This window comes from Symphalangus syndactylus, chromosome 19, assembly GCF_028878055.3.
Source record: "Symphalangus syndactylus isolate Jambi chromosome 19, NHGRI_mSymSyn1-v2.1_pri, whole genome shotgun sequence".
Taxonomy (NCBI): domain Eukaryota; kingdom Metazoa; phylum Chordata; class Mammalia; order Primates; family Hylobatidae; genus Symphalangus; species Symphalangus syndactylus.
The window spans coordinates 68,925,180-68,953,086 of record NC_072434.2 but is presented as its reverse complement, the minus strand read 5'-3'; the positions used below and the strand labels follow the sequence as shown (position 1 = coordinate 68,953,086).

The window sequence follows — 27,907 nt, the reverse complement described above, 5'->3', positions numbered from 1 at the left end:
TTTGTCCCCTCCGAAATGCCTGTTGAAATTTAATGGCCATCGTAATGGTATTGGGAGGTAAGGCCTTAAAAGGTGATTAGGCCATGAGGGCTTCACACATATGGGTGGGTTTAATGTCTTAATAAAAGGGTTTTCAGGAGTGGGCTCACTCTCCTGGCCTTTCCACTTCCCGCCATGTGACCTAGCCTTCCTCCCCTCCAGAGGACACAGCGGGAAAGGCACCATCTTGGAAGAAGAGAATGGCCTCACCAGATGCCAAGCCTGCTGGCGCCTTGACCTTAGGATCGCCAGCCTCCAGAACTGTAAGCCAAAAAGCTTCTGTTCATTATAAAATGCCCAGTATCAGGTATTCTGTTTACTGCAGCACAAGTGGACTAGGACAGTGGCTTAAACCAACAGCCATTTATTACCTTTTAGTTCCAGAGGTCAGAAGTCATAGCAGGCTCAACTGGGTTCTCTGCTCAGGGTCTCACCAGGTAGAAATCAAGGTGTCATTTGGGTTGTGCTATTACCTGGAGACTCTGGGCAAGAATCTGCTTCCAAGCTCCTCCAGGTTGTTGGCCAGATTCAGCAGAAATGAGGTCCCTGTCTCCTTGCCTGCTGTTGGGCAGGAGTTGCTCCAGGTCTTTCCAGGGGCCTTTTCCATCTCAGCAACAGAGGACCTTCCTCAAGTCAAACCCCCCTCACACTGAATTTCCTTGACTTCTTCTACCACCAGCTGAAGAAAACTCTGCTTTAAAATGATTCATGTGATTAGATTGGGCCCACCTGGACAAGCCCTCACTGTGCCATGTAAGACGACATTATCCTGGGAGTGGTATCTCTTCATATCCACAGAGTCTGTCCATACTCAAAGGGGAAGAGATTATACGAGGGTGAGGGGACATTGGCGGGGCGGAGGGGGGGGTCATTCTTAGAATTCTGCCTACCATACCACTTCTTCCAGAAAGCCCTTTTCCGACCCCTTATTTTCTTTCCGAGACTGAGTCTCGCTCTGTCGCCCAGGCTGGAGTGCAGTGGCACTATCTCCACTCAGTGCAAGCTCCACCTCCCGGGTTCACGCCATTCTCCTGCCTCAGCCTTCGGAGTAGCTGGGACTACAGGCACCTGCCACCATGCCCGGCTAATTTTTCGTATTTTTGGTAGAGACGGGTTTTCACCGTGTTAGCCAGGACGGTCTCGATCTCCTGACCTCGTGATCCGCCCTCCTTGGCCTCCCAAAGTGCTGGGATTACAGGTGTGAGCCACCGTGCCCAGCTTTCTGACCCCTTCTAATGAGAGCTAGCTCCTTCCCCTGCACCCTATAGCACTATATGCTAACAAACGCATTGTGCCTGCATGGGAGTTGCTGTGATCTAGCCCCCTCTCTCTACAGGGAGTAAGAGGCCCCTGGCTTTGCTTATCTTTCATTGTCTTTCTTAGTATTGATTCCTCAAAGTTCCTGAATCATTTTTATGCCAAAATATATTTTAGTACTGTACTATATTTAAATATAGAGAGACATATGAAGGACAGAAATCTCAAACTGTTCAAAGAAATGTACAGAGCAATGAAATAAGTGAAGTTCTAGGGAAGAGAAGGTTCTCGAATCTAATTTTTATAAACTTTTTCCATGATATTTTCTGTTGTGTCTTCTTGGTGGGTTAAATATGAAATATCCTTCTTTATTTCTTTTATTGCTATTTCTTTAAATTATGTGATTTTTAAAATTGTGGTATTAATTCTCTTTTTATAAGTGGTAAGGTGTATGTCTTACAAATATCATTTAGGCTGGGCGTAGTGGCTCATGCATGTAATCCCAGCACTTTGGGAGGCCAAGGTGGGCAGATCATGAGGTCAAGAGATCGAGACCATCCTGGCCAACATGGTGAAACCCCCATCTCTACTAAAAAACAAAAATTAGCTGGGCGTGGTGGCGCGTGCCTGTAGTTCAGCTACCCGGTTGAGGCAGGAGAATCGCTTGAACCCGGGAGGCAGAGGTTGCAGTGAGCCGAGATTGCGCCACTGCACTCCAGCCTGGTGACAGAGCGAGACTCTGTCTCAAAAAACAAACAAAAAGATCATTTAACTGGAACTTTAAAATCCAATCTAAGAGTCTGTCTTTTAATTAGCATGTTTACCATTTACATTTATAGTGATTACTAATGTATTTAGACTTGTCACTACTATCTAATTTTGTGTTTTCTTTTTCTCATGCTTTTTTCTCTTTTTTTTTTGTCTTCCATTGAATAGAAATTGTTTTCTTATTATAATACTAGGTTCAATATTTTGGTGGTTTCCTTAAATTTTTAACATCCATACCCTTTTTTTCCTAACAAAGTTTAAAGTTAATCAGTATTTATATCCTCTTCCTGAATGAGGCAAGAATTTAGTGCATTTCAACTTCCTTCCAAACTGCACTCCCATACTTAGTCTGATATAGTTATTTGGTTCAGTTTGTTTTTAAACCTACAAAGCCCATTATTATTATTACCATTTTTTTTTTTTTTTTTTTGAGGCAGAGTCTCACTGTGTCACCCAGGCTGGAGTGCAGTGGTATGATCTCAGCTCACTGCAACCTCTGCCTCCCGAGTTCAAGTGATTCTCATATCTCAGCCTCTCAAGCAGCTGAGACTACAGGCATGCGCCACCTCGCCCAGCTAATTTTTTTTTTGTATTTTTAGTAGAGACAGGGTTTCACCATGTTGCCCATGCTGGTCTCAAACTCCTGACCTCAAGTGATCCACCCGCCTTGGCCTCCCAAAGTGTTGGGATTACAGGCATGAGCCACCGCGCCCAGCCCCATTATTATTATTGTTAATTGACTACTAGTGGTCAATACGTTTTTGTATTTAGCTATACGGTCGTGCATCACTTAATGACAGGGATATGTTCTGAGAAATTAGTTGTTAGGTGATTTCGTCATTGTGCGAATATCAAAGAGTGTACTTACAAAAACCTAGATGGTATTTTTAAATTTATTTGTAGTTTTAAATATGGAAAATCAAATGTCCCAGCACTATTACTGAATATTGATCGTTTCCCCCACTTGATCTGCAATGCCAATACCAAATGCCACATATCAGATTTCTATATATGCTTCATTACAATTTTATGGGACCACTGTTGTATTGCAGTCCATTGTTGATTGAAATGTCATTATGTGTCACATTACTGTGTTATCATGTACTACCAATATTTCTGTTCATTCTTATTTTTCATATTCTGTATCTTCCTTCCTTCTTTCTTTTTTTTTTTTTTTTTTGAGACTAATTCTTACTCTGTCACCCAGGCTGGAGTGCAGTGGTGTGATCGTGGCTCACTGCAGCCTTGACCTCCTGGGCTCAAGCAATGCTCCCACCTCAGCTTCCCGAGTAGCTGGGATTACAGGCGTGAGCCACCACACCCGGCTAATTTTTGTATTTTTTGTAGAGACGAGGTTTTTGCCACATTGGCCAGGCTGGTCTTGAACACCTGGGCCTCCAGTGATCCGCCGGCCTTGGGCTCCCAAAGTGCTGGGGTTACAGACGTTGAGCCACCATGCCCAGCTTCCTTATTCATTTCTATCCTTTGGTAATTTTTCTGTGAGAGTATTTGGGCAGTAAATGTTCTAAGTCATTGTTTATTTTAAAATAATTTACTTTTTTCCCCCTACCTATTCATCCCTCCTCCCTAACCCCTGGCAACCTCTGATTTTTTTACCGTCTCCATAGTTTTGTCTTTTCCAGAATGTCATATAGTTGGAATCATACAGTATGTAGCCTTTTCATATCTGCTTTTTTCACTTAGTAATAGTCATTTTAAAGTTGTACTTCTTTTAAAATATTGTTTTGGCTATTTGTGTCACTTCGTATTTCCAGATACATTTTAGAACCGATTTGTCAGTTCACACACACACTTGTGCATGCACATACACGTGCACAGATACTTGTTAGGATTTTGGTTGAGATAATATTGAATATATAGATCAATTTTGGGGAAATATTTTAAATATTCAGTCTTACAATTTCATCCTTTCATTTATTACATCATTCTTAATTTTTCTCAATAATGGCTTATACTTTTCTTAGTAGGGGTGTTGTACATCTTAGAATCCTATTGGTTTTCTAATTATTCATCAATTAGCTTGGTAAATTGTACTGTACTAGGAATTAGCCAAGTTCACCTAAATTGGAAAATTCATTGGCGTAAACTTGTTCAAAGCGTCCTTTTAAAATATTTTTCATGTCTTCAGTTTCTATTAAGATATTTCCCTCTTCATTTACAATGTTGGTTATTTGAACATTCTTTTTTTATTCTTGATCATTATCATCAGAGGTTCATCATTTGATTGGGGTTTCCAAAGGGGCCAAGTTTGACTCTGTTGTTCTTCTGTCTTGTATATTTGTTTACAATTTGCATTTTTTAAATTATTTCCTTCCTTCTGCTTTCTTTGAGTTTATTTTGCTATTTTTATATAACTCTCTTAGATGGATTCTCATTGGCTCATTGAGTTTCAGCTTGTCTATGCTGGAGTGAAATGAATAATTACTTTTTTTGATTTGCTTTAAAATTTTTTAATAACAAAATTCAAACATATTCAAAAGTAAATGCATCATGATCTTTCACATATCCATCACAGCTTCAACTACTAGTGCATGGACATCATTTCATCTATATCCTTACTTCTACTTGCTCCCACTGGCTATTGATTATTTTGAAGAAATTTCACATTATCCTTGCAGTGACAAAAAACAATGATTCCTTACTATCATCAAATATCCAGTCAGTGTTTACATTTCCCCAATTCAATTCTCTTCTCTCTTCCTCTCCCCATAGTTTCATATTTAAATCAGGATTCAAATAAAGTGCAGACACAGTCTCTTGATCTGTGCGCTCTTCCTATATCCTTCTCTCACTCTCTCTTTCCTTTGCAAGGTGCTTTTGAAGAAATGGAACCATGTGACCTATAGAGTTTCTCATCTTTTGGATTTTTCTAATTGTGTCTCCTGGGTATCATCTAACCCACCGGTCCGTGGCCTGTTAGGAACGGGACCGCACAGCAAGAGGTGAGTGGTGGGCAAGTAAGCATGCCTGACTGAGCTCTGCCTCCTGTCAGATCAGTGGCAGCATTAGATTCTTATAGGAGCATGAACCCTATTGTGAACTGCACATGTGAGGGATCAGATTGCATGCTCTGTATGAGAATCTAATGCTTGATGATCTGAGGTGGAATAGTTTCATCCTGAAACCATCCCTCTTCCCCGCCTGCATCTGTGGAAAAATTGTCTTCCATAAAACTGGTCTCTCATGCCACAAATGTTGGGGACCGCTGATCTAACCTGTTGTTTGGTCCCCTATATTTCCTGTAAGCCAGTAGTTAGATCAGAGGCTTAATCCTTCAGGTTTGATTGCTTTTGGCAAGGGTTTATATCCAGAATGTATAAATAACTCTCAAAAGTCAATAATACAGAAACAAACAACCCAACTTTAAAAATGCATAAAAGATATGAACAGATATATTTCACCAAAGAAGATAAATAGGTGGCAAGTAAATACCTGAAAAGATCCTCATCACTAGTCATTAGTAAATGATCTAATTTAATTTATTTAAACTAATTAATTAATAAACAAATGATTATTACATTAATAAAAAATTATGAAATTAATCATGAAAATTACTTGCATTAATGTATTTAAATTTTTATGTTAAAAACAAATTAACAGCACAATGAAACATCACTGTCTAACTAGTAATCTAATTAGAATGGCTATAATGAAAAAAGACTGACCATACCAAGTGTTGGCAAGAATGTGGAGTAACTGGAATTCGCATACACTGCTGGTGGAACATAAGATGGTGCAAATACTTTGGAAAATAGTTTAAAAGCTTTTTAAAAAGTTAAATATATAGCTACTATATGACCACTCCTACTTATCTACCCAAAAGAAATGAGAACATGATGTGTCTAGGCAGACGAATACATGAATGTGTTCGTAACAGCTTTATTCATTTTTTTTTTTTTTTTTTTTTTTTTTTTTTTTTTTTTTTGAGACAGAGTTTCACTCTTGTTACCCAGGCTAGAGTGCAATGGTGCAATCTTGGCTCACTGGAACCTCCGCCTCCTGGGTTCAAGCGATCCTCCCATCTCAGCCTCCCAAGTAGCTGGGATTACAGGTGTGTGCTACCACACCTGGCTGATTTTTGTATTTTTAGTAGAGACGGGGTTTCACCATGTTGGGCAGGCTGGTCTTGAACTCCTGACCTTAAGTGATCTGTTTGCCTCAGACTCCCAAATTGCTGAGATTATGGGCGTGAGCCACCGCTCCTGGCCTAACAGCTTTATTTGAAATAGCTCAAACCTGAGAACAACTCAAAGGTTCATCAAGAGATTAATGGACAAATAAATTGTGGTACATCCAGACAATGAAATACTACTTAACAATCATGATAACAACAAAGAAGAAATGAAATATTGAGATACATAAAAATATAGATAAATCTCAAAATAATTGTTAAGTGAAAAAAGCCAGCTCCCCTAAGTATATACTGTATGATTCCACTTACGTAAAATTCTAGTATATGCAAGGTAATCTATAATGAGAGAAATCAGATGGTGGCTACCTGGGGATGGAGTCAGGGTGGAAGAAAAAAGAGGTAGGGATTTCAAAGGGTGCTGAATGTTAGGTTGAAACCTAATCCCCAATGCAATAATATGAAGAGGTGTGGTCTGTGGGAGGGGATTAGGTAATGAGGGCTCTGTCCTCATGAAGGGATTAGTGCCCTTACAAAAGAGGCCCAAGGGAGCTTGTTCACTCCTTCTGCCATGTAAGGACACAGCAAAAAGGTGCCACCTATGAAGCAGAGAGTCCCTACCAGACACCAAATCTGCTGGTGTCTTGATTTTGGACTTCCCAGCCTCTGGAACTGTAAGCAATAAATTTCTATTATTTATAAATCATCCCATCTAAGGTATTTTATTATAGCAGCCTGAATAAACTAAGACAAACAGGCACCAGGAAACTTTGGGGTGTGATGGACATGTTCATTATCTTGATTGTTGTGACATCTTTTCACCAGCTTGTACATGTGTCAAAGTTGTCACTTTAAATACTGCAATTTTTTATGTGTCAATTGTACCTCAATGTGGTTGGCAGAATAATGGCCCTAAAAGATATTCAAGTCTTAATCCCCAGAACCTGTGAATGAATATGTTCCCTCTACGGCAAAAAAGGAATTAAGGTTACAGATGGAATTAAGTTTGTTAATCAGTTAACCTTAAAATAGACAGATTATCCTGGATTATCTGAGTGGGCCCAATGTAATCACAAGTGTCCTTAAAAGTGGAAGAAGAGGCAGAAAAGTTGACCATAAGGATGCCACTGGAGAGGGATTTGAGTTGACTTTGAAGGTAGAGGCTGTGAGTGAAGGAAAACAACAGCTTCTAGAAGCTGGGAACAGCCATCATGTTACAGTCAGCAAGAAAATGGGGATGTTGGCTCTGCATCTACAAGGAATTGAATTCTGCCAGCAGCAAGGAAATGGATTCGCCCCTAGAACTTCCAGAAAAGGGTATAGTGTGCTGACACCTTAATTTTAGTCCAGTGAAACCCATAGTGGACTTCTAATCCACATAACTGCAAAATAATAAGTTTGTGTTGTCTGAAGCCATTAAGTTTATGGACATTTGTTACAGCAGCAAACTAATATACTCAATAAAGCCATTTTTTTTTTAAATAGCACTTCATAGACTGTGTTGCATACTTCTGTCAGGAGGCTTATAAAGTCTGGTTACCTATCTGTGATGTTAGCTGCCATCAATTGCCTAGATTATTGCCTAGAACCATTAAGTCATCATCACTTCCTAGTGATGACCTCTCAAGGCACGACATTTCCTTCTTGGTTAACTCAAACTTCCTCCTGAGATTTCTACTCATTGAATCTAAGCCCTTTTCTATGCTGTGGCTCCTTAAATATTGGAAGACATGTCCTTACTTTTAAAAATCATTTTATTATGAAAAAATGGAAACACTATACAAAAATACAAAAATAGAATAATATAATGAACCCCTTTATGCCCATTTCTCATCTTCGACAATTATCAACTCCAGACCAATCTCATTTCATTTACACCCTCATCTACTTCTTCCATCCTTTGTTATTTTGAAGCAAATCCCAGATCTCATATAATTTTACCCATATATAGTTCTGTATGTATAACTAGAAGAGAACTTAAAAAATAACCACAATATTATTATTACTCTTACATTTACAATAATCTCATAATATCATTAACTATTCAATGACTTACTCCTATTGGTTTAGCATATAATCTTTATTTATTTATTTATTTTTGAGACAGAGTCTCAGGCGGGAGTGTAGTGGTGCCATCTCAGCCCACTGCAGCCTTGACCTCCCAGGCTCAAGTGATCCTCCCACTTCAGCTCCCTGAGTACCTGGGACTACAGGCACCCACCACCATGCCTGGCTAATTTTTGTATTTTTTGTAGAGACGAGGTTTTACCACGTTACCCAGGCTGGTCTCAAACTCCTGGACTCAAGCGATACACCTGCTGTGGCCTCCCAAAGTGCTGGGATTATAGGCTTGAGCTACCACACCCAGCCTCATATGATCTTTTTTTTTGAAACAATTTTCATGAAGAGATCTTTCTGACTTAAAAAAAAAAAGACACTCAGAAGAGAGGTAAATAATTTCACCTCCAAGTTACACGTGGTGGCAATTTTTGTGCACATGATAATGATAGAAACAGGCTCACTGGGAAAGTTGAGTAACCATGTATACTTTGTCATTGGCAAAAACCTTATTCAGATTTATAAAACAATGATGTTAAAATGTAAAAAGTAATGCCTTTATAGAATTCACAATTATAAAAAACGTCATTTTTTAATCCACTGAAAGTTTATTTTTGCAAATGTTTTGTTATAACTTAATTGTTAATTCAATTTTTCATAAGCTTATTGCAACTATATGTATAAATGTATACATTTTGCCGTGTTTGCATATTTGCATATGCAAAACATATCTGCATATGCAGCATATGTGAAACATATCTGCATATGTAGCATATGCAAAAACATGTACATATTTCACATATGTAATACCTGAGATGAAATAATAAGTCTGCTATTCCCTGGGGCTGTCTTACAAACCTCCAGTTCCTACACATCCTGACTTGCTTCTTAGCAGCCACTCCATGGGTGCCCTAGTTGCCCCTAGATTATTTCAGTACATCGTGCTGCTACTGCTGCTTGAGGCATCTGGGTGGCATTTTGTTTGCAGTTAGAACACCCACACCCAGAGATTCTACCTGCCCTCTTTGCAGCCCTTCTGTTGTAGAAAGTACCTCTTCTCTGAAGCACACTGAGTGAACAGCTGGATGATCTCATTTCCCAGCCTTCTAGTTAACTGCTTGGGTTCTAGATACAGAGTTGACCACTTGCTATGCACCCTATCTTGGTCTTGGACCGTTTTGGTAGTTGGTAGCTAGGTTGTCTTTTCTTTTCCTCTTCCAGTGCTGTGGTGGGTGGCCTGAATTGTGCTCACTTGCTTGCTCTTTCCTGAAAGACACCCTTTTATTATTTTCCAAAATGGTTGACTCAACTCAAGAACCAGCATCTCCCTAGATTCAAAAGGGGTAAAGATTCTTAGTTTGTTTGTGCTGCTATAACAAAATAGCTGAGACAGACTAAGGAGTTTACAAACAACAGAAATTTATTTCTCATAGTTCTAGAGGCCGGGAAGTCCAAGGTCAAGGCACCGGCATCTCTTCAGATGTTGTTTCTTGAGTTGAGTCAATGATTTTGACTTCAGTCTCCCATTTCTCTGTGAGGTTTCACTTCACCTATATAATAATATCTGATCCCCATAGCAATCCTGTGAAGTAGGAAAAATAGGCATTATTATCCCCACTTAAAGACAAAACTGAGGCTTAGAAAGAGCCGTGTAGGGTTTTGAGAAGGCATAGACCTGTGAGGGAATGACTTGAATTAAAAATTCTGGCCAGGCGCTGTGGCTCACGCTTGTAATCCCAGCACTTTGGGAGGCTGAGGCAGGTGGATCACCTGAGGTCAGGGGTTCAAAACCAGCCTGGCCAACACGATGAAACCCCCACCTCTACTAAAAATACAAAAATTAGCTGGGCATGGTGGTGCGTGCCTGTAATCCCAGCTACTTGGAAGGCTGAGGCACAAGAATCACTTAAACCTGGGAAGCAGAGGTTGTGGTAAGTTGAGATCGCACCTCTGCACCCCAGCCTGGGCGACAGAGCCAGACTCCATCTCATAAAGAAAAAAAAAAGATTCTTAGTCTGTGCTGCTATAACAAAATACCTGAGACTGAGACTGAGCCTGAGACTGAGCAGTTTATGAACAACAGAAATTTATTTCTCATAGTTCTAGAGGCTGGGAAGTCCAAGATCAAGGCACCGGCAGATTCACTGTTTGGTGAGGACCCAGTCTCTCTGCTTCCAAGATGCCATGTTGCTGCTGCATCCTCTGGAGAGGAGAATCACTGTGTCCTCACATGGTAGAAAGTAGAAGGGCAAAAGGGGCAAATGCTAGTTCCCACTATCCCTTACATAAGGTCACTGATCCCATTCATGACTTAGTCACCTCTTACAGGCCTCACTTCTTTTCTTTCTTTCTTTTTTTTTCTTTTTTTTTTTTTTTTTGAGATGGAGTTTTGCTCTTGTTGCTGAGGCTGGAGTGCAATGGCACCATCTCGGCTCACTGTAACCTCTGCCTCCTGGGTTCAAGCAATTCTCTGGCCTCAGCCTCCTGTGTAGCTGGGATTACAGGCACCCACCTCATGCCCAGATGATTTTTGTATTTTTGTAGAGATGGGGTTTCACCATGTTGGCCAGACTGGTCTTGAACTCCTGACCTCAGGTGATCTGCCTGCCTCAGCCTCCCAAAGTGCTGGGATTATAGGTGTGAGCCACCACACCCAGCCAGGGCCTCACTTAATAGTATCACATTGGCAATTAAGTTTCGACATATAAATTTTTGAGGAACATTCACACCATAGCAGACTGTTTGGGGTAAGACTGGACAGCTACTTTGCTTGGGGAATGAAGAATCTAAAGAATACCATGGAGACCTGGGCTTCAGAGCCAAGGGAGACGAGGACTCTGGACAGAGAGATTCAGACTTTCCCAAAGACTTTGCTTTACCAATCAATACCAACAGCAAGTAGTCCTGAGTGGGGAGGGGTCTGACTCTAATACTGTGTAAAAATAGTTGCAGCTACCCCTTATGGAATGCTTACTATGGGCCAGGGTCTTGGCCAAATATTTTACATATACCATCTCCTTTAGTTATCACAGTAAATGTTTTCCTCATTTTACAGATGAGGAAATAGAGGCTTCCAGAGATTAACTACATTGTCCAATACCACATGGCTATTAAGTGGCAGAGGTGGCTTCCAGTAGGGTTCTGTTTGACACTGCACCCATAATTTTAGCCACTCTATTTCTTTTCAGGGACTGACATTCTTGAACACCAAGTGGGCTTTATTTCAGGGTCATAGCTAGGTGGACTTACGTGGTCCCTAAAGGAGCTAATTTTCCCCTGCTTGTGTCTAAGAAACATTTGTTAACAGAGACTCAGTAGGTCTTTGATATCTCTCTCTCTCTTTTTTTTTTTTTTGAGACAGGGTCTTTCTCTGTCACCCAGGCTGGAGTGCAGTGGAATGATTATAGCTTACTGCAGCCTTGAACTCCTGGACTTGAGCGATCCTCTTGACTCAGCCTCTCAAGCAGCTGAGACAGTAGGCATGCACCACCATGCCTGGCTAAGTTTTAAAATTTTTTTGTAGAGATGGAGTCTTGCTATATCGCCTGGTCTGGTCTTGAACTCCTGGCCTCAAGCGATACTCCTGCCTTGGCCCCCCAAAATATTGGGATTATAGGCATGAGCCACCATGCCCTCTTGATGGACCAATCTGTTGCTGTCCTGAAGGTCTTCCTGCCCAAGAACTAACGTACTTGGTAGAGGTTTTATTCTAGTCTGTTGAAAAATCCTTTTGTTTATTGCCCTGTACTTTCTTTGTTTTTGGAAACTTATTCTCAAGCTTAAATGAAAAAAAACTGATTTAGGCTGCTGGCATTATCTGAAAGGGACCACTTACCTTACCATTGTCCACCAAGATCTGCAAAAACCGCTCACCATTTTTAGGTTCAATCAGTTTTGGGTTCATAGGCTAACTTACCCCCTGATTTAATGTGCAGCTTCAGTACATCTTTAACTCAATAGTCACCATTGTCTTATCGAAACCTACATATATACTCACCGGAAATGACTGTACCAGTTTGTAGCTATGAGGCCTCAGTTCATCTCAACCTTTCCTTCCGGGAATAGCCAGCCTATTATCCAGTTCAATGAGTTCTGTCAGTTAACCTGAAGCCCAAGAAGATACTATGTATGGTTCCATGTATGTCCTTGCTAGGATGTTTAGACCTGCGTCATGTATTTGGGCCCTACCTCAAAATCACAAGGGCTGTGATTTACAGCCCTTTTTATGGTTACCTAGAACTTTTGGTAGCCTTGAATTTGGGGAAGAAATCGGATAGTTAGCAAACACCTATGCATTTGTGTTCATATAAAGAAGCAGATAAGCTGACCAAAAGAAACCTCTCCCAGTCCTCATGGAATTCTAAGAGATGATTAAATCCTTCTTGAGAATTTTTAATGCATACCCTATCCCACTTCAATTTTTGCAGCCTTGAGCATACTAAAAAAAGTGACATGCTTCAGCCTCTTCTGGGGAACTCACAAGCTGTAGCTGCTGCTCTTGCTGCTGCTGCTGCTGCTCAGAGTTCCTGCAAGGTTTCATTCAGCTTTAGGAGGCAGTACAACTTATGGTTAGGAGCCAAAGCTGTAACTTCTAATTCTGGTCAAGATGCAATAACTGGCACTGGACTAGCCTTCCTGCCATAAACAAACATAAAACTAGATAAAACATATGAGGCAACTGTTTTCAGGCATTAAACAAGACAGTCCAGGATTGTGATCCTCGAGGAAAAGAAAATGCATGGGGTAAGCCCCATTTGCCCTGGCTCTCTATCTGGGAGCAATTACTAGACTATGACATCACTAGGTAGAGAAAAAAAGAGCATGAGGGGACTCCTCTGACCTGAGGAGGTGGAGATTAGAGATTAGTGCTGCTGACAAGGTTTAAACCTGTGGGACAGGGCACTGAAGAGAGAACGCTTTGTAGGGGAAAGGGGGCATGGATATCGTGAGACATATAAATCAGTGGGACAGGATGGAAAGCCAAGGAACAAACCTGCATGTATACAGTCAATTGGTTTTTGACAAAACGGCCAAGATAATTAAACAGGGAAAGGATCATCTATGCCACAAACTGTCCTGGGAAAACTGATATCCATATAGAAAAAAAAAAGAACTTTGTCTCTTACTTCACAACATTGTATTAGTCTGTTCTCACACTGCTAATAAAGATGTACCCAAGACTGGGTAATTTACAAAGGAAAGAAGTTTAATTGACTCAGTTCCACATGACTAGGGAGGCCTCACAATCATGGCTGAAGGCGAGTGAGGAGCAAAGTCATGGCGACAGGCAAGAGAGCATGTGCGGGGGAATTGCCCTTTATAAAACCATCAGATCTCATGAGACTTATTCACTATTATGAGAACAGCATTGGAAAAACCTGCCCCATGATTCAGTTATCTCCACCTGGTCCCTTCCACGACACCTGGGGATTACGGGAACTATAATTCAAGATGAGATTTGGGTGGGGACACAGTCAACCATACCAGACATACACAAAATAACTAAAAATGGATCATGGACCTAAAATTATAATATAAAAGTGCTAGAAGCAAACATGGGAGAAAATGAAACCTTGGGTTAAGCAAGATTTCTTAGGATGCGAAAAGCACAACACATAAAAGAAAAAATGGTAAATTTAACTTCATCAAAATTCGAATGTCTCCTCTTTGAATGACACTCTTAAGAAAATGAAGGGGAGGGGCCAAGAAGGCCAAACAGAAACAGTTCTGGTCTGCAGCTCCCAGTGAGACCAATGCAGAAGAGGGTGATTTCTGCATTTCCAACTGAGGTACCCAGTTCATCTCACTGGGACTGGTTAGGCAGTGGGTGCAACCCATGGAGTGCGAGCAGAAGCAGGGTGGGGCATTGCTTTACCCAGGAAGTGCAAGGAGCCAGGGGACCTCCCTCCCGCAGCCAAGGGAAGCCATGAGGGACTGTGCTACCCGCCCGGGTACTACACTTTTCTCATGGATTTTGCAATCAGCACATCAGGAGATTTCCTGGTGAGCCTACACCACCAGGGCCCTGGGTTTCAAGCACAAAACTAGGTGGCTGTTTGGGCAGGCACCCAGCTAGCTGCAGGAGTTTTTTCGTACCCTAGTGGCACCTGGAACCCCAGAGAGACAGAACTATTCACTCCCCTGGAAAGGGAGCTGAAGCTAGGGAGCCGAATGGTTTCACTCAGCAGGTCCCACTCCCACAGAGCCCAGCAAGCTAAGAACCACTGGCTTGAAACTCTTGCTGCCAGCGGAGCAGTCTGGTCAATCTAGGACGATTGAGTTTGGGGGAGGAGGGGTATCGGCCATTACTGACGCTTTAGTAGGCAGTTCTCCCCTGACAGTGCTAAGGAGACTGAGAGGTATGGACTGGGCGGAATTCACCACAGTGCGGCAAAGCGGCTGTGGCCAGAGTGCTTATCTAGATTTCTCCTCACTGGGCAGGGCATCTCTGAAGGAAATGCAGCAGCCCTAGTCAGGGGCTTACAGAAAAAATGCTCATCTCCCTGGGACAGAGCACCTGGGGGGAGGGGCTGCTGTGGGCACAGCTTCAGCAGACTTAATCTTTCCTGCCTGCTGGCTCTGAAGACAGCAGCTGATCCTGACAAGGGGGATTGTCCCAGCACAGCACACCGGCTCTACTAAGGGACAGACTGACTCCTCAAGTGGGCCCCAACCCCAATGCTGACTAGAGAGTTAAAGATGTGCTGAAGCTACACATTAAATCTCCCAACAGGGGTCGACAGACACCTCATACAGGAGAGCTCTGGCTGGCATCAGACTGGTGCCCCTCTGGGACAAAGCTCCCAGAGGAAGGAGCAGGCAGCAATCTTTGCTGTTCTGCAGCCTTCGCTGGTGATATCCAGGCAAACAGGGTCTGGAGTGGACCTCCAGCAAACTGCAGCAGACCTGCAGAAGAGGGGCCTGACTGTTAGAAGAAAAGCTAACAAACAGAAAGCAACAACAACATTAACAAAAAGGACCCCCACACAAAAACCCCATCCAAAGATCATCAGCCTCAAAGATCGAAGGTAGATAAATCCATGAAGATGAGGAAAAATCAGCGCAAAAATGCTGAAAATTCCAAAAACCAGAATGCCTCTCCAGCAAGGGCACAAAACTGGATGGAGAATAAGATTGACAAACTGACAGAGGCAGGCTTCAGAAGGTGGGTGATAACAAACTCCTCTGAGCTAAAGGAGCATGTTCTAACCCAATGCAAGGAAGCTAAGAACCTTAATAAAGGTTACAGGAACTGCTAACTAGAATAACCAGTTTAGACAGGAACATAAATGACCTGATGGAGCTGAAAAAAAAAAAAAACACAGCACAATAACTTCAGGAAGCATACAGAAGTATCAGTAGCTGAATCAATCAAGCGGAAGAAACGATATCAGAGATTGAAGATCACCATGCTGAAAAAAGTGTGAAGACAAGATTAGAGAAAAAAGAATGAAAAGGAATGAACAAAGCTTTCAAGAAATATGGGATTATGTGAAAAGACCAAACCTACGATTGATTGGTGTACCTGAAAGCAACAGGGAGAATGGAATCAATCATGATATTATCCAGGAGAACTTCCCCAACCTAGTGAGATGTGCCAACATTCAAATTCAGGAAATACAGAGAACACCACTAAAGTACTCCTTGAGAAGATCAACCGCAAGGCACATAATCATCAGATTCTCCAAGGTTGAAATGAAGGAAAAAGTGTTAAGGGCAGCCAGAGAGAAAGGTCAGGTCACCTACAAAGGGAAGCCCATCAGACTAACAGTGGATCTCTCTGCAGAAACCCTACAAGCCAGGAGAGAGTAGGGGCCAAAATTCGACGTTCTTAAAGAAAAGAATTTTTCAACCCAGAATTTCATATCCAGCCAAACTAAGCTTCAAAAGCAAAGGAGAAATAACACCCTTTCCAGACAAGCAAATGCTGAGGGATTTTGTCACCACCAGGCCTGCCTTACAAGAGCTCCTGAAGGAAGCACTAAACATGGAAAGGAAAAACTGGTAACAGCCACTGCAAAAACACACCGAAATATAAGACTATTGACACCATGAAGGAACTGCATCTACTAATGTGCAAAATAACCAGTTAGCATCATGATGACAGCATCAAATTCACACATAACAATATTGACCTTAAATGTAAATGGGCTAAATGACCCAATTAAAAGACACAGACTGGCAAATTGGATAAAAAGTCAACACACATCAGTGTGCTATATTCAAGAGACCCATCTTATGTTCAAAGACACACATAGGCTCAAAATAAAGGGATGAAGGAATATTTACCAAGCAAATGGAAAGCAAAAAAAAAGCATTTTTTTTTGAGTAAATAAAAAAATGAAGGAAGAAATAAAGAAATTCTTTGAGACCAGTGAGAACAAAGGGACAATGTACCAAAATCTCTGGGACACAGCTAAAGCAGAGTTTAGAGGGAAATTTATGGCACTAAATGCCCACATCGGGAAGCTGGAAAGATCTGAAATTGACACCCTAACATCACAATTAAAAGAACTAGAGAAGCGGCCAGGCACGGTGGCTCACACCTGTAATCCCAGCACTTTGGGAGGCTAAGGCAGGTGGATCATGAGGTCAGGAGTTCAAGGCCAGCCTGGCCAACATGGTGAAATCCCATCTCTACTAAAAATACAAAAATTAGTTGGGTGTGATGGCGGGTGACTGCAGTCCCAGCTATTCGGGAGGCTGATGCAGGAGAATAGCTTGAACCCGGGAGGCAGAGGTTGCAGTGAGCTGAGATCCCACCATTGCACTCCAGCCTGGGACGGAGTGACACTTTGTCTAAAAAAAAAAAAAAAAAAAAAAAAAAGAACTAGAGAAGCAAGAGCAAACAAATTCAAAAGCTGGCAGGAGACAAGAAATAACTAAGATCAGAGCAGAACTGAAGGAGATAGAGACACGAAAAACCCTTCGAAAAATCAGTGAATCCAGGAGCTGGTTTTTTGAAAAAATTAACAAAATAGATAGACCGCTAGCTACACTAATAAAGAAGAAAAGAGAGAAGAATCAAATAGACACAATAAAAAATGATAAAGGGGAGATCACCACTGATCCCACAGAAATACAAACCACCATCAGAGAATACTATAAACACCTCTATGCAAATAAACTAGAAAATCTAGAAGAAATAGATAAATTGTTGAACACATACACCCTCCCAAGATTAAACCAGGAAGAAGTTGAATCCCTGAATAGACCAATAACAAGTTCTGAAATTGAGAAAGAAATTAATAGCCTACCAACCAAAAAAAGCCCAGGACCAGAAGGATTCATAGCCGAATTTTACCAGAGGTACAAAGAGGAGCTGGTACCATTCCTTCTGAAACTATTCCAAACAATAGAAAAAGAAGGACATCTCCCTAATTCACTTTATGAGGCCAGCATCATCCTGATACCAAAACCTGGCAGAGACACACCAAAAAAAACTCCACAAAATTTCAGGCCAATATCCCTGATGAACATCAATGTGAAAATCCTCAATAAAATACTGGCAAACCAAATCCAGGAGCACATCCAAAGCTTATCCACCATGATCAAGTTGGCTTCATCCCTGGGATGCAAGGCTGGTTCAACATATGCAAATCAATAAACGTAATCCATCACATAAACAGAACCAATGACAAAAACCACATGATTATCTCAATAGATGCAGAAAAGGCCTTCAATAAAATTCAACATGCCTTCATGCAAAAAACTCTCAATAAACTAGGTATTGATGGAACATATCTCAAAATAATAAGAGCTATTTATAACAAATCCATAGCCAATATCATACTGAGTGGGCAAAAGCTGGAAGCTTTCCCTTTGAAAACCAGCACAAGACAAAGATGCCCTCTCTCACCACACCTATTCAGCATAGTATTAGAAGTTCTGTCCAGGGCAATCAGGCAAGATAAATAAATAAGGGGTATTCAAATAGGAAGAAAGGAAGTCAAATTGTCCCTGTTGGCAGATGGCATAATTGTATATTTAGAAACCCCACTGTCTCAGCCCAAAAACTCCTTAAGGTGATAAGCAACTTTGGCGAAGTCTTAGGATACAAAATCAATGTGCAAAAATCACAAGCATTCCTATACACTAATAATAGACAAGCAGAGAGCCAAATCATGAGTGAACTCCCATTCACAATTGCTACAAAGGAATAAAATACCTAGGAATACAACTTACAAGGGATGTGAAGGACCTCTTCAAGGAGAACTACAAACCACTGCTCAAGGAAATAAGAGAGGACAAAAACAAATGGAAAAAAAATTCCATGCTCATGGATAGGAAGAATCAATATTGTGAAAATGGCCATACTACCCAAAGTAATTTATAGATTCAATGCTATTACCATCAAGCCACCATTGACTTTCTTCACAGAATTAGAAAAGAAACTACTTTAAATTTCATATGGAACAAAAAAAGAGCCCATATAGCCAAGACAATCCTAAGCAAAAAGAGCAAAGCTGGAGGCATCATGCTACCTGACTTCAAACTATACTACAAGGCTATAGTAACCAAAACAGCATGGTATTAGTACCAAAACAGATATATGGACTAATGGAACAGAACCAAGACCCCAGAAAAACACCGCACATCTGTAACCATCTGCTCTTTGATAAACCTGACAAAAACAAGCAATGGGGAAAAGATTTGCTATTTCATAAATGGTGCTGGGAAAACTCGCTAGCCATATGCAGAAAACAGAAACTGGACCCCTTCCTTACACCTTATACAAAGACTAACTCAAGATGGATTAAAGACTTAAATCTAAAACCTGAAACCATAAAAAACCCTAGAAGAAAACCTAGGCAATACCATTTAGGACATAGGCATGGGCAAAGACTTCATGACTAAAACACAAAAAGCAATTGCAACAAAAGTCAAAATTGACAAATAGGATCTAATTGAACTAAAGAGCCTCTGGACAGCAAAAGAAACTATCATCAGAGTGAACAGGCAACCTACAGAATGGGAGAAAATTTTTGCAATCTGCCCATCTGACAAAGGTCTGATATCCAGAATCTACAAGGAACTTAAACAAATTTACAAGAAAAAAACAAACAACCACATCAAAAAGTGGGCAAAGAATATGAACAGACACTTCTCAAAAGAAGACATTTATGCAGCCAACAAACATATGAAAAAAAGCTCATCATCACTGATCATTAGAGAAATGCCAGTCAAAACCACAATGAGATACCATCTCATGCCAGTTAGAATGGCGATTCTACGTCAGGAAACAACAGATGTTGGCAAGGCTGTGGAGAAATAGGAACGCTTTTACACTGTTGGTGGGAGTGTAAATTAGTTCAAACATTGTGGAAGACAGTGTGGCAATTCCTCAAGGATCTAAAACCAGAAATACCATTTGACCCAGCAATCCCATTACTGGGCATATACCCAAAGCATTATAACATTCTACTGTAAAGTCACATGCACACATATGTTTATTGCAGCATTATTTACTAAAGCAAAGACTTGGAACCAACCCAAATGCCCAGCAATGACAGACTGGATAAAGAAAATGTGGCACATATACACCATGGAATACTATGCAGCCTTAAAAAAGAATGAGTTCATGTCCTTTGCAGGGACATGGATGAAACTGGAAACCATCATTCTCAGCAAACTAACACAGGAACAGAAAACTAAACACTATATGTTCTCACTCATAAGTGGGAGTTGAATAATGAGAACACATGGACACAGAGAGGGAAACATCACACACTGAGGCCTTTCCAGGGTGGGGGTGAAGGAGAGGGAGAGCATTAGGACAAATACCTAACGCATGCGGGGCTTAAAACCTAGATGATGGACCGCCAAGACCATGTCTGCCTGGTGAGCACAGAGCCTTGCCCTCGCTGCTCTGCTGCCTGTCCACACCCGCCGCCAGCTCACTATGGATGATGATATCGCGGCGCTCGTCATCGACAACAGCTCCGGCATGTGCAAGGCTGGCTTCACGGGCGATGATGCCCCCCGGGCCGTCTTCCCTTCCATGGTGGGGCGCCCCAGGCACCAGGGAGTGATGGTGAGCATGAGTCAGAAGGATTCCTATGTGGGTGACGAGGCCCAGAGCAAGAGAGGCATCCTGACCCTGAAGTACCCCATTGAGCACGGCATCGTCACCACCTGAGACGACATGGAGAAGATCTGGCACCACACATTCTACAATGAGCTGTGTGTGGCTCCCGAGCAGCACCCTGTGCTGCTGACCAAGGCCCCCTGAACCCCAAGGCCAACTGCAAGAAGATGACCCAGATCATGTTTGAGACCTTTAACACCCCAGCCATGTACGTGACCATCCAGGCTGTGCTGTCCCTGTATGCCTCTGGCTGTACCACTGGCATTGTGATGGACTCTGGTGACGGGGTCACCCACACTGTGCCCTTCTACGGGGGGTATGCCCTCCCCCACGCCATCCTGTGTCTGGACCTGGCTGACCAGTACCTGACTGACTACCTCATGAAGATCCTTACCGAACGTGGCTACAGCTCCACCACCACGGCTGAGCAGGAAATCGTGCGTGACATCAAAGAGAAGCTGTACTACATCGCCCTGGACTTCGAGCAGGAGATGGCCACAGTGGCCTCCAGCTCCTCCCTGGAGAAGAGCTATGAGCTGCCTGATGGCCAGGTCATCATCAACGGCAATGAGCGGTTCCGCTGCCCTGAGACACTCTTCCAGCCTTCCTTCCTGGGCATGTAATCATGTGGCATCCATGAAACTACCTTCAACTCCATCATGAAGTGTGACGTGGACATCTGCAAAGACCTGTATGCCATCGCAGTGCTGTCTGGCGGCACCACCATGTACCCTGGCCTGCATCGCGGACAGAATGCAGAAGAGATCACCGCCCTGGCCCCCAGCACGATGAAGATCAAGATCATTGCTCCTCCCGAGCGCAAGTACTCCGTGTGGATCTGCACCTCTGTCCTGGCCTCTGTCCACCTTCCAGCAGATATGGATCAGCAAGCAGGAGTGTGACGAGTCCAGCCCCTCCGTTGTCCACTGCAAATGCTTCTAGGCAGACTGTGACTTAGTTACATTACACCCTTTCTTGTCAAAACCTAACTTGAGCAGAAAACAATATGAGATTCACATGGCTTTATTTACTTTTTTGTTTCTTTTTTTTTTTGACTGGACTCAGGATTTACAAACTGGAACAGTGAAGGTGACAGCAGTCTGTCAGAGCGAGCATCCCCCAGAGTTCTACAATGTGGCCGAGGACATTGATTGTACGTTGTTCTTTTTTTAAAAATAGTCATTCCAAATTGAGATGCATTGTTACAGGAAGTTCCTTGCCCTCCTAAAAGCCACCCCACTTCTCTCTAAGAAGAATGGCCCAGTCCTCTCCCATATCCACACAAGGGAGGTGACAGCATTGCTCTCATGTAAATTATGTAATGCACATTTTTAAAAATCTTCACCTTAACACTTTTTTATTTTGTTTTATTTTGAATGATCAGCCTTTGTGGCCCCCTTTTTTGTCCCCCAACTTGAGATGTATGAAGGCTTTTGGTCTCCCTGGGAGTGGGTGGAAGCAGACAGGGCTTACCTGTACACTGACTTGAGACCAGTTGAATAAAAGTGCACACCTTAAAAAAAAAAACCTAGATAACGGGTTGATTGGTGCAGCAAACCACCATGGCAAATGTATACCTATGTAACAAACCTGCATGTTCTGCACATGTATCCAAAACCTTAAAGTAGCCGGGCGCGGTGGCTCACGCTTGTAATCCCAGCACTTTGGGAGGCCGAGGCGGGTGGATCACGAGGTCAGGAGATCGAGACCACGGTGAAACCCCGTCTCTACTAAAAATACAAAAAATTAGCCGGGCGTGGTGGCGGGCGCCTGTAGTCCCAGCTACTCGGAGAGGCTGAGGCAGGAGAATGGCGTGAACCCGGGAGGCGGAGCTTGCAGTGAGCCGAGATTGCGCCACTGCACTCCAGCCTGGGCGACAGAGCGAGACTCCGTCTCAAAAAAAAAAAAAAAAAAAAAAAAAAGAAACAAAACCTTAAAGTAAAATTTAAAAAATTGAAAGATTAATAAATTAATTAAAAAAAAGAAAATGAAAGCAATGCACCTTTGGGAGAAAATGTTCTCAATACACGTCTGTTAAAGGACATTTTCCCAGAATCTATAAAAAATTCTTACAACTCAATAATAAATAATTCAATTAAAGATGGGCCTACACTTGAACAGATACTTCACAAAAAAAAAATACAGATGGCCAATAAGCATATGAAATGATGCTTATCACAAGTTATCAGACAATAGCAAGTGTTCTCAAATATGTGGAGCACCAGAACTCTTTTGTACATTGCTGGTGGGAATGTGAAACAGTACAACTATCTTGGAAAAGTCTGCCAATTTTTAAAATAAAGGTAAACATGCACCCACCAATTCTATTACTAGATATGTATCAAAGAAAAGTGAAAACAGGTTGGGTGCAGTGGCTCCCAGCACTCTGGGAGGCCAAGGTGGGTGGATCAAACACCTGAGGTCAGGAGTTTGAAACCAGCCTGGCCAACATGGTGAAACCCCTGACTCTACCAAAAAATACAAAATTAACTGGGCCCATACTGGTGGGTGCCTGTAGTCCCAGCTACTGGGGAGGCTGAGGTGGGAGAATAGCTTGAACCTGGGAGGCGGAGGTTGCAGTGAGCTGAGATCATGCCACTACACTCCAGCATGGGCGATAGAGTGAGACCCTGTCTCAAAAAAAAAAAAAAAAAAAGTGAAAACGTGTTCACAGAAAGGCTTGTACATAAATGTTCATAGCAGGTTTATTTATTCACCATAGCCAGAGAAATAGGAAATAACCCAAATATCTCTCTGTAGGTGAATGAGTACAAAAATCGTGGTACATATAAATAGTGGAAAGTTATTTAGCAATAATAGAAATGAATTACTAATATATGCAATAATATGAATGAATCTCAAAAGATTATGCTGACTAGTGAAATTTGCTAAGAGAGTAAGTCTTAAATGTTCTCACCACACATACACAAATGGTAATTATGTGAGGTAATGGGTGTGTTAACTAACTTGATCATGGTAATCAGTTTACCATTTATATGTATATCAAAGCATCGTGTTGTATACCTTAAATATATGTAATTGTATTTGTCAGCTATTCCTCAATAAAGCTTGGGAAAACCCTTACACACTTAAAAAACATAACACCGTAAGAGGTAAACAGATGGCAATTCTGCTTTGTACAATACAAGCAAGGTTTAGTCTTATTCATATGACTTTTTATTATTTATTTATTTATTTTTTGAGACGGAGTCTCGCTCTGTTGCCCAGGCTGGAGTACAGTGGCGCCATCTCTGCTCACTGCAAGCTCCGCCTCCCAGGTTCAGGCCATTCTCCTGCCTCAGCCTCCTGAGTAGCTGGGACTACAGGTGCCTGCCACGGTGCCTGGCTAATTTTTTGTATTTTTAGTAGAGACGAGGTTTCACCATGTTAGCCAGGACGGTCTCGATCTCCTGATCTCGTGATCCGCCCTCCTCGGCCTCCCAAAGTGCTGGGATTACAGGCGTGAGCCACCGTGCCTGGCCATGACTTTTTAAATGTATATAAAAACGAGACTGAGGCCAGGTGTGGTTGCTCATGCCTGTAATCCCAGCACTTTGGGAGGCTGAGGTGGGCGGATCACCTGAGGTCAGGAGTTCGAGACCAGCCTGGCCAACATGGAGAAACCCCATCTGTACTGAAAATACAAAATTAGCTGGGCGTGGTGGTGCATGCCTGTAATCCCAGCTACTCGGGAGGCTGAGGCAGGAGAATTGCTTGAACGCGGGAGGCGGAGGTTGTGGTGAGCCGAGATTGCACCATTGCACTCCAGCCTGGGCAACAAGAGCGAAACTCCATCTCAAAAAAATAAAAAATAAAAAAATTAAGAGAGAGAGAGACTCAAAATTGAAATCTCTCTTTGAGAAACAGATACTTATCTGTGTAGGGTACAGGAATTTCAAATTATAATTCCCCCCAAAATACAACAACAACAACAAAAACGTTATGCTGAACAAAAGAAGAGCAACACGAAAGAGTACATATTATTTCATTTTATTCATATGACATTCTGGAACATGGAAAACTACTCTCTGGCATCAGAAAGCAGATCTATGGTTGCCAGTGTAGGGAAGACTAATACAAAGGGGTATAAGGATGAAGGAAATGTTATATAGCTTGATCTGTTTGTATTTGCAAGGGTGTACACATTTGTCAAAACTCAAATAACTATACATTTAAGATATGTGCATTACTTTGTATATAAATTATACCTCAATAAAGTTGATTTAAAAAATGAAGAGCACAGGCTTTTGCATTAGAGTGACCTGTTACTATTTCTCACTTGTACCTCTTGTATAAGTTACTTATCTAAGTTCAAATTTCTTTATCTGTAAACTGGGAATATTAATAGTATCAATTTCATAGGGTTGTTGTGAGATTTAATAAGATATTACATGTTGTATACTTCCAAGATCTGTCACGGAACTTAAAAATCAAAGGTAGTTCCTGTTACTACTACACATGGTTTTTTTCTAATCACATCATGAAAGGATGCGGTTGATAATTCAACCCATTTTTCAGAAGAGCTGCTTTTATAGATCTCAGAGTAGATGTGCACCTTTGCCTACCACCCACAGATCAGGCAGGCAGAACATACAGACCACACTCTGGAAAAGCACCTTCTTTAATGCCAACTATCAGCAGGGAAATTGGGCTAAACTTCCTCTCCCAGCTGAGCTAGAGTATGACAATCTGTGTGCCTGGATACAGGGAGGGGCCCAGTCTTTTAATACGAATTGAGATTTCTTTGGAGCAGAGCTACCCAGTTAGCCTGGAGATACTCCAGGCTGACTTGAGTAAAAATGGGCTCATCTGACCCAGCTAGGTGTCAGAACAACAGGTCTGTCTTAGATTCATCTGTGGTGTTATGTTTCGCTAAGGTTTTCTGCCCTCCTTGTCTATGACAGCTTGCTTGGCAACTTGAGCCTGCTCTGCCCACAATTTGGTTCTCTGCCACTTACTTTATGATTACTATCTCAGTAACAGCTCCTGTCTGAACTTACCACTCACACACCAGTTTAATCACAGCCTGACTAGCCAGCTCTGCACCACCTCCTGCAGAACTTCTTGCCCAGATGGCTGCTGCCTTCTTGCCCAGATGGCTCTTCTCTTGGAGCCATGAGAAGAGTGAACCCTTCAGACTGAAAAACTCTCTGCTGGCACCTGGGAGAAGCAGGAAGAAATTTTTAGATTATGCTTATCTGAACTTCTAATCTGAAGTATCAAAGCTGCATTCCATCACCCCTGCAAGGGATTCCAGTCTAAGATAAGAATTGGGAGGCCAAGGCGGGCGGATCACAAGGTCAGGAGATCGAGACCACGGTGAAACCCCGTCTCTACTAAAAAATACAAAAAATTAGCCGGGCATGGTGGCGGGCGCCTGTAGTCCCAGCTACTCGGAGAGGCTGAGGCAGGAGAATGGCGTGAACCCGGGACGCGGAGCTTGCAGTGAGCCGAGATTGCGCCACTGCACTCCAGCCTGGGCGAAAGAGCAAGACTCCGTCTCAAAAAAAAAAAAAAAAAAAAAAAAAAGAATTGAGGATGCATAATGGGTAGAGATTAAGACCAGAGTTTAATGAAGCGGGGTTTGATACAGCTCGTGCATACAATGCCTTATTTGTCTTTGTATCTCCTGTTTTAGAGGAAGCCTTTCTGTTTGCAAGAGTTTCCTCTCTTTCGACTTTTGATTCCATATGTTCCCTTGCCTTTGGATGTTGCTCAGGTTAACCTAAAAACACACCCAGTGATGACGATGCGTAGAACATTCCATTTGTTTCTTTAGGCAATATTACATAGTGGTTTTCACCTTAGGCGGGCATAGATTTGAATCATCTCTGCTATTTATGAGTTGTGTGATTTGGGGTGAGGCCCTCTGCTCTGGCCATTCTGGCCTGTCTTCCGCCTCTCCAGCATGCCAGCCTCACTTCTCCAGGGTTTTTGCGTTTGCTCGTCTCTCCACCAGGGACCCTTTTCATCCAGGACTTCTGAGGATAGTTTCTTCTTGTCACTCAGATCTCTGTTCAAATGTCATCTCTTTGGATAGAACTTTCCTCATCATTATTTCTAAAATGTCCCACCTTGGTCACTGTTGCACCATCTTATTTTAGTGTCTTCGTAGCATTTATCTTATTTACTTGTTTATCATCTCTCTTCCCCAATTAGAATAAAAACGTCTAAGCTGGGCATGGTGGCTCACGCCTATAATCCTAGCACTTTGGGAGGCTGAGATAGGCGGATAGCTTGAGCTCTGGAGTTTGAGACCTACCTGGGCAACAGTTGCCAAATCCTATCTCTACAAAAAAATACCAAAATATTAGCTGGGCACGGTACCATGCACTTGTAGTCCCAGCTACTCCGGAGGTTGAGGTGGGAGGATCACCTAAACCAGGGGAGGTTGAGGCTGCAGTGAACTGTGATCATGCCACTGCACTCCAGCCTGGGTGACAGAGCGAGAGCCCCTCTACAACAACAACAAAAAAGAATAAAAACATCTAGAGAGCAGGGCAGGGCAGGAGGAACTTATCTGTCTTTTTCACCACGGTATCCCTAAAGTTTAGAATTGTACCCAGCACATACATAGCAGGTTTTTAGAAAGTTGTCTATTGAATCAGTCAGTAAGTTAGCATGTCTCAGCTTTAGTTTATCTGTAAAATAGAGATAATAGTACTTTCCTATAGGGTTAATGAAGATAATATGAGGAAATGTTTGTAAAGGGCTGAGCATGACGCCAGACATCTAGTAATTGTGCTATAAATACTTATTATTATTTCTGCCTTCATTTCCCCTCTCCTGAGTATATAAGCTCCTCTAGAGCATATACAATGTCTTACTTGTATATTTCATATTGCTATGGATATAGTAGACAATAAAACTTAGTTTCAATGAAATAAACATTTTTCCTAGTAAATCAAGGCTTCAAATAAGTGAAATAGAAAATACAGCAACTGAACCAACCAAAGACGGTGAGCTCATCTTTTGGACTCAGTTAATTAGCCCTCCTCCCAATGAGGGCTTTCCTGACTGTCTCATCCTGGGAGGGTCAGGGTATAAGGTGACTATCCCTTGTGTGGACTTCAGCCAGAGCACCAGTGCATTTGATTTCACTCATGTGCTCGTAGGTACGTTTTCCTCTGCTAGATTGCATGTGCTTTGAATTACTTACCTTTGTATCCCCACTAGCTGGCCCCTTGCCTTCTCTCATACTCAGTATAGAAGTATTGAAGAATAGAACAGTGGTAAAGGGACAATAGCACAGGGATTAAGAATGTAGACTCTGGACTCAAAGCTTCTGGATTCAAATCCTAGCTTCTAGCTTCTGCCACTTACCAACTGGGAGGCTTCAGACAAGTTACTTAACTTCTCTGTGTGCCTCAAGTTCCTCATTCATAAAATGAGGAGAACAAAAGTACTAATTTCACGAATATGGCAATGAAAAGATTTCCTACCTGTAGGGTTCTTAAAATAATGCTTTCTTTTTTTTTTTTTTTGAGACAGAATCTTGCCCTGTCGCCCAGGCGATCTCGGCTCACTGCAACCTCCGCCTCCCAGCA

At 42.1% G+C, this 27,907-nt stretch overlaps 1 long non-coding RNA gene and 1 pseudogene across 1 annotated transcript; both read left to right on the top strand.

The window, feature by feature from the left end:
• Positions 1 to 218: 218 nt before the first annotated feature.
• On the top strand, positions 219 to 27,907 carry LOC134731898 (uncharacterized). Its single transcript, XR_010114609.1, has 4 exons — positions 219 to 302; positions 719 to 792; positions 4,897 to 5,027; positions 27,852 to 27,907. It is a non-coding gene; the product is annotated as an uncharacterized lncRNA (long non-coding RNA).
• Positions 20,104 to 21,887, top strand: LOC129458156 (actin, cytoplasmic 1-like; annotated as a pseudogene).